General features: G+C 42.3%; 1 pseudogene; it reads left to right on the top strand.

Moving 5' to 3' along the window:
- The first annotated feature begins 1731 nt into the window (after positions 1-1731).
- On the top strand, positions 1732-8164 carry LOC106613795 (sphingosine 1-phosphate receptor 3-like; annotated as a pseudogene).
- Positions 8165-8474: the final 310 nt, after the last annotated feature.

Below are 8474 nucleotides of genomic sequence, written 5' to 3'. Positions count from 1 at the left end.
TACATTTTTTTTCTTTGTTGAAACACCTTTGGCAGCGATTACAGCCTCGAGTCTTCTTGGGTATGACGCTACAAGCTTAGCACATCTGTATTTGGAGAGCTTCTCCCATTCTTCTCTGCAGATCTTCTCAAGCTCTTTCAGGTTGGATGGGGAGAGTCGCTGTACAGCTATCTTCAGGTCTCTCCAGAGATGTTTGATTGGGTTCAAGTCCAGGCTCTGGCTGTGCCACTCAAGGACATTCAGAGACTTGTCCCAAAGCCACTGCATTGTCTTGGCTGTGTGCTTAGGGTCGTTGTCCTGTTGGAAGGTGAACCTTCGGCCCAGTCTGAAGTCCTGAGCGCTCTGTACTTTGCTCCGTTCATCTTTCCCTCGATCCTGACTAGTCTCCCATTCCCTGCCGCTGAAAAACATCCCCACAGCATGATGCTGCCACCACCATGCTCACCATAGGGATGGTGCCATGTTTCCTCCTGACATGACACTTGGCATTCAGGCCAATGAGTTCAATCTTAGTTTCATCTGACTAGAGAATCTTGCTTCTCATGGTCTGAGAGTCTTCCGGTGCCTTTTGGCAAACTCCAAGTTGGTTGTCATGTGCCTCTTACTGAGGAGTGGCTTCCGTCTGGCCACTCTACCATAAAGACCTGATTGGTGGAGTGCTGCAGAGATGGTTGTCCTTCTGGAAGGTTCTCCCCTCTCCACAGAGGAACTCTGGAGCTCTGTTAGAGTAACCATCGGCATCTTGGTCACCTCCCTGACCAAGGCCCTTCTTCCCAGATTGCTCAGTTTGGCTGGGCGGCCAGCTCTAGGAAGAGTCTTGGGGGTTCCAAACTTCTTCCATTTAAGAATGATGTAGGCCACTGTGTTCTTGTGGACCTTCAATGCTACAGAAATGTGTTGGTACCCTTCCCCAAATCTGTGCCTCGACACAATCCTGTCTTGGAGGTCTACGGACAATTCCTTCGACCTCATGGCTTGGTTTTTGCTCTGACATGTATTGTCAACTGTGAGGCCAGTTGTTTTCCTTTCCAAATCATGCCCAATCAATTGCATTTACCACAGGTTGAATCCAATCAAGTTGTAGAAACATCTCAAGGATGATCAATGGAAACAGGATGCACCTGAGCTCAATTTCGATTATCATAGCAAAGGGTCTGAATACTTATGTAAATAAGGTATTCCTAAAGAACTTGTTGTCACTTTGTCATTCTAGGGTATTGTATGTAGATTGATGAGGAAAAGGTTTTTTTTCATCAATTTTATAATATGGAAAAAGCCAAGGGGTGTGAATACTTTCCGATACTGTATGTATGGTAGGCTACCAAAGACAAGTACAGCGTGACACACAAGGAGACAGTTAAGTGTGTTTCTAGCCTAAAACTAGTAATTTACCTTGGCATTTACTGTGTAATGGAACCAAAAAAGTGCAAAAACAAACCACTTAATTTCAACCCAAAAATTCTGTGATGAAGTTGAATCAACATGGAAAACGAATTGGATTTGCAAAAAGTAATCAACATAAGGCAATTTAATCTTTTTTTTCACCAAACTTTTAACTAAATCCAATTACATGGTGAAATTCACTTTGAATTCACCTTCGTTTACAACTCAACCAAATGTAAATTTAAACTAGACGTTGAAATGACGTCTGACGTAGAAAACTACACACAGAGACTACCGGTGTCTAAAAGTAATTAAAAATCAAACCTCTCCACCCCAGCTGCAGTAAGTGATACCTTGCTCTATTTAGCTAGTCAAACTTCAGCATCCCATTCGACATTTGGCCGCTCATGACTCGTACTAATTGCTTGAGAATGGGTTTGGGAATACGGGATGAACCCGCCCTATTCCAGGTTGGGAAGAAATTAGTTAACGTTTCAGAGAAGTCACAGAAGGACCACCAAAATGTTTCACGTATGGATTTGTGGGCTTTATCGGAATGAAACTCTAGCGGGAATTTGGCTACAATAACAGCCTTATTTATATTGCGACTTTTAATGTCCGGAATAAAATATGGAATCGATGCCACGACGCAATGAATATTTGGTTATTGAAGCGCCACTTTTTTAATGACCCTATCTGTCAAAAAGCTATAGAAAATATCCATATGCTACAAATTATCTGCGATGGAGTTGTAAACTGTCTGACAGGTAAGATTGATTGATCTTTATAATTTGAACTAAATTCACCTTTTCATAACAATGATGAAAATGCTGTTTCATTCTAGTGATATGTGTGGCACAGTGAACTTAAATGTTTCAAACGTTATAATAAGTATTTAAAAGTGCCTCGAAGTAATTATGGAACATGTAAATTACCATCCATGACATCTTCAGTCTTATTCTATTAAGATGGGAAGACTGGGAGAATAGTATAGTAACACATTCTATCAAATATGGAGAATAGTATGTATCCACATGTTCTTAAATAACTTATTTGAATACAAATATAAATACTATTACATAAAAAAATCTAATCTTAAATGAAATTTATGATTTTATCATTATTAATTTAAACATGACCATAGAATATACATTTTAGGCTACTAAACGTTTTCAAACTAACTGAGGTGTGACACAAAATTATTGTATCAGTGTATTATTATCATTATTTGACTAACTTCCCATGAGTTTAATCAACATATTTAATATTTCAATACTCATTTTAACACATTTTATCCAACAGCTCCTGATAAAGAGTGTGATAACAACAGTGCCAGATGTCAGTAGATCCTCTGTCTGCAGTCTGCTGTGTTGTGGCGCCCTCTGCTGTGTGAAGGGGGAAGGCCAGGCCAGAGCCAGGCAGGATGGAGAATGTGTTTGAGGAAGGGATGAACCCTGTGATCGTGGCCCACTACAACCACTCTGGGAAGTGGGGTCGGCCGAGGAGCAGTGGGGTCTGTAAGACTGCTGTCCTCCTCGTCATCTGTATCCTCATCGTGCTGGAGAATTTTACAGTGCTGCTGGCGTTATGGAGGAACAAACGCTTCCACAGCCGCATGTACTTCCTCATCGGTAACCTGGCCCTATCTGACATGCTGGCCGGGGTGGCCTATGTGGTCAACATTTTCACCTCTGGCGGCAAGACCTTCTTTCTGACACCGGCCCAGTGGCTGGCAAGAGAGGGTAGCATGTTCGTGGCCCTCAGCGCCTCCACCTTCAGCCTGCTGGCCATTGGCATCGAGAGACACATGACCATGGTGCGGCTGCGTCCGTGCGAGGCAGCGGGGCGGGGGAGGTTACTGGGACTGCTGGGGGCATGCTGGGCCGTGTCGGTGCTGCTCAGCGCCCTGCCCTCCCTTGGCTGGAACTGCCTGGAACACCTGGCCTCCTGCTCCACCGTGCTGCCCCTCTATGACAAGAGCTACGTGGCCTTTTGCATCAGCGTCTTCAGCGCCCTGCTGGTGGCCATCATCATCCTCTACATCCGCATCTACCGCCTGGTGACGTCCAGCGGGCGGAGGGTGAGCAGCAGGCCCTCGGAGCACTCACTGGCCCTGCTGAGGACGGTGGTGATAGTTCTGGGGATGTTTGTGATGTGCTGGGCCCCACTGTTCCTGCTGCTGCTGCTGGATGTGGGCTGCAGCCCTGAGCGCTGCCCAGTGCTCTACCATGTAGACTGGTTCATCGCCTTGGCCGTGCTCAATTCAGCCGTCAACCCCCTCATCTACACACTGTCCAGCATGGAGATGAGAGCAGCCTTCTTCAGGCTGCTGTGCTGCTGTCAGCCTCACCTGGAGGCCCCAGCCTCCACGGCAGGCAACCCCCACCTGGGGACAGTCATCCCTACTGCCGAGAACAGCAAGTCCAGTGTGGGTGGAGGAGGGAGTAGGATAACGGGGGCTGCCAAGTCTCTGACCCGGGGGAAGGTGACCACGCCCCTGAACTCTAATAACCAGGGCCGGCCGACCTGGTGTCAGCGGTGCTGGTCAAGGCTGGTGCACTGCCGTCCCTCAGCAAGTTGTGACTTGACAGCTAATTCACTGTAGACTGGTCCTAGATCTGTATGTGCTCTAGTAGTCTAGCCAACTCCTCTGACTATCGTTATCATGCGATGTCTGTCATAGTTGGCTAAAGCACATGTAGATCTGGGACCAGGCTAGATTCACACTGCATGGACACGGGCTATTTCAGTATGTATTGGTGAAAGTATTGACTGAAGAGACCTTGGGTAGACACTCGGATGAGGTTTGTACTGATGAACTTGCTGTAAAGCAGGGGTTCCCAAAATGTTTTGTCCCGTGACCCCTTTTTAACTTTTTTATTGGGCCTATGACAGTCTATTACAAATCAGTCAGACAGTATTTCAATCTGAAGTGACTGTCACTCAGAAATGTATTCCAGCTTCTGCCTGCCAGCTGTAAATCTTTATGTCGGCTGTCTGCCCCTCCCCTTTGAAGCATAGGTTACTGTAGCCTACTGACGATGTTACAAGAGTAATTCAGGTATTAGAGAGATATGTTTATTGGAGAAGAATGGATTGACTTTTTAAAATGTTAGTTAAGGATGCTATAGTTATCACATTTCACAATGGATTTATTAACTACAATAAGGTAAGACGTGTTTTTAATTCTGGTGCTGCTCTGCACACACAAGCTAGCTAGCTAACGTTTGCAATACTCCAACGTTAATAAACCAACTCGGAAGTTGAAAGACATTTAAAGTTCCTCCATAGAAGCCGCTCCTCTGTAGTTATAATTCTGTGGGCCTAATTCAGATAATGCATGTCATTAACAAGATGTCCAGCGCTTCAAATGAAGCTTCCTCCATTCTCTCTCACCCTCAAAATTGATGTGGCATCTTGTGTCCTACACTGTGACTGACAGCACAGTGTGTGTTTGTCTTTCATTGTGATTAAACCATGCTGTTAAAATGTGCTCTCACAACTTTCCTATACAGCTAAAATTGCTTACACGTTCCACAGCAAGCTGCTTTATCCGCACTGATTGTTGAAGTAATTTAATGTCGAGCTAAATGTAAAAAATATATACACTACAAAATATGTGGGCATCCCTTCAAATTGGTGGATTTGGCTATTTCAGCTACGCCCTTGCTGACCAGTGTAGAAAATCGAGCACACAGCTAAGCAGTCTCTGTAGGCGGACATTGGCAGTAGAATGGCCTTACTGAAGAGCTAAGTGACTTTCAATATGGCAACGTCATAGGATTCCATCTTTCCAACAAGTCAGTTTGTCAAATCTGGGTTTGGCAGTTGCAAGGATAACGCTAGTGCCAACTGTAAAGTTTGGTGGAGGAGGAATAATAGAATAATGGTCTGGGGCTGTTTTTCATGGTTTTGGCTAGGCCCCTTGAATCCAGTGAAGGGAAATCTTAACGCTACACCATACAATGACATTGTAGATGATTCTGTGCTTCCAACTTTCCTGTTTCAGTATGACAATGCCCTTGTGGCTGAATGGAAGCAAGTCCCGTAGCAATGTTCCAACATCTAGTGGAAAGCCTTCCCAAAAGAGTAGAGGCTGTTATAGCAGCAAAGGGGGGAGCAACTCCATATTAATGCAAATGATTTTGGAATGAGATGTTTGACGAGCAGGTGTTCACATACTTTTGGCCGTGTAGTGTATATTTCAGAGGTTTAAAAAAGAACAGAAAGGAACAATATAAACCAGTACTTTTTTGGGTTTGAACCTGTTCAGAACTTTATTTTTCTGGTTGAAACATTGGAACAGAACGAAAAAAATTATGCTTCGGTTCAGAACTAAATGATTGGAAAATAATTTTGGTTCCTAACCCGTGGTTTGAAGTGACTGAAATGCATCAGAAAGGTATTGGGAAGTTCAGAAGATCATCAGGCAATAATGTTGATGATGTATGATCTGTGTAGAAAATAACAGTACAGAAACAGTACAGTACGTACCTTCGTGTTCCTGAGAGTCTTATCTTTCAGCTTTTGTAGGAAGAAAACAGAAACCGCTCTGTTTATTACAACCGTATCTAGCGGCTACTGGAGGTTACTGACATAACCCCGGTTCTATGAACCAAGCGCAAATGCTTCATTAATAAGACTGCAAAGCAAAGGGATGCTAAGGATCTCCTCTTACCATAGCTCATCTAAAGCCACTATTTTGCAAAGACATTCAAATTACTCACATTGAACCTTTGGGCATGCCTTGTACATTAATTTACTTAATGTTTCATAACTACAGAACACAATGAAAAATGTTCCCACAAGACATGTAATAGAGCATAATATAGCTTTATCAACTATCTATAGTGTGGGAAAAGTGGATTAATTGTAATAAACTGTTTATATGTGTGCAATAGAGGATGGGTAGTTTGCAAATGAAAGTAGGATCACTGTGTATTGCACATACAGTGTATATATATATTTTCCAATTCACCTGCCTTTCTCTTTCTAGGACAGTACAGTATATTTATTTTCAATGAAGACTAGGCCTTCCCGGTATGATGAACTGTGTACTAATCCTTTGTGTTTACGCCTTAAATGGTACAGTGAGTCAAATATGGATTTTGTAATGATTTGAAGTTTGCTGTCAGAGTAAAGAACGTGTCAATGTTGGTTCTGGTTCCTCTCAGCAACATAGATACAAGTCACTCACGCCTCCACTAACCACTAGAGAGTTGTATTGGAATTATTTAACCAACAATGGACTGTAAATTACCTTTACATCTTGTTTGGTATCTAAATACCAATTTAATAAAAACTATAAGCTTTGGTAGCTTGTCATGATTTTGTAGGTTAGGCTTTTACTGTTAGACGTCGTTTATTGGTTGAAATATAACCAGATCACAACCAGATTAAGACGTCTTTTTCATGATGTCTTTTTGACATCATGAAAAATGTCTTATTTTGGTTGATATGTGGTTTTTGGTTGAAATCTGATTGAACTACTGACCAGTTATCTAAATGGGCCATGCACCCATTGCATATAAGACACTGGAACCATTACAATTATTACAATTGGAGTAATGTTCTTTTTCAGCGGGGTTTGCAATTTTGTAGCACAGTTGGTAAACAGCCGGCAGTTAGGGTCTCATGAAATACTGTATTTAGCTCAGCCAGTGATGCATAAAAACTCAAAAATAGCCAGATCATTTTGGTTAATCAAAACCACAATTTCCAATCAATACTCGTTATTTGATATAAATAAACAAGTACATTTTCAATGTGGCAGAGAAGGTCCACGTACATTTAGGTCATCAATTTCTGTTCAGTCAAAATACATTTTCAGTCAAAATTCACAAACCACAAACAATTCAACTTGAGAATTCATCAGGTGTTTGACACGCTGGGATCGTAAGCCTATCAAAAGAAAAACATAAATACATTTTATACTTGGCGAATGTACTTTCCTCTCTGACAAGCCTTTGTGTAGCCATTTGGAAAGATGGAAGAGCTGACTGTCCGTCTCAATGTCCTTCTGCTATTCAAAGATAGTCTTTGTGCCAGTAAAGCAGTTTGCATAGGTTCCCACCTAGTGGGCAAAAGCTGGTTGAAAAGACATCAGTATGAAGTATGGTTGAGAAAGGACAGGGTTTTTTAAAATATATTTTTACTGACCAGAATATTACATATTTTTCTCAGCACCATATGACAAGTTGGTCATAATTGTGACCACTATATTATGTGTACATTATGTAGCCTACTGATCATAGTTAAGACCTCATCATAACCTGGTAATGACCACCTGACTACAGCTTATTACCAACACTCTTAGAAAAAAGGGTTCCAAAAGGGTTCTTCAGCATCCCCCATAGATGAACCCTTTTTGGTTCCAGGTGTTGGGTTCTGAGAATATGAAATATACTTATTCATGTCACTGATGATGGAGAAAGGGTAATGTAAACTTTTACATTATGTCAGAATATGTTATTATTAGCCATCAGGGATCCTACTGTATGGGAGGGATCCGCTGGGAGGAGAAGAGACAGTCTGGTACTAGCCACCATGACAGCTGTGAGTTGGGGAGTAGTGAGCACTTTGTGTCAGAGGTCAGGTCAGGTGAAGTGAGGAAGAACAGCTATCACTAAGGTTCTGTCTAGCAACAGAGATACATTGGCTGTTCAGATGTGTAGGAGGAGACTCAGCAGGAGAAAGGGTTAAATGTCAGTGCTTGTGTGAATATGTTTTTGTCGGCTCAGCTGTTCGATCCTTTGGGATAAATAAACTTGGTTTCATAGTGTCCGTCGATTTCTTACTCTGATATTTAAAACATACACAGGGAGAAGCCATTTTGGTTCCACGTAGAACCCTTTTGGTTTCCATGTCGAATCCTCTGTAGAAATTGTCCTATTTAAAACCCAAAAGGGTTCAACCTGAAACCAAAAGGGTTCTACCAGGAACCAAAAGGGGTCCATCAAAGGATTCTACGGTTCTCCGATGGGGACATCCGAATAAACCTTTTAGGTTCTAGATGGCACCTTTTTTTCTAAGAGTGTACTGTAAAAAGTATTGCAGAGGATAAAGTTGTATATTGAAAACATTTTTCATTT

This window comes from Salmo salar, chromosome ssa10, assembly GCF_905237065.1.
Source record: "Salmo salar chromosome ssa10, Ssal_v3.1, whole genome shotgun sequence".
Taxonomy (NCBI): Eukaryota; Metazoa; Chordata; class Actinopteri; order Salmoniformes; family Salmonidae; genus Salmo; species Salmo salar.
Note: the sequence above shows the minus strand (reverse complement) of the source record. Positions and strands in the feature narration are given on the sequence as shown.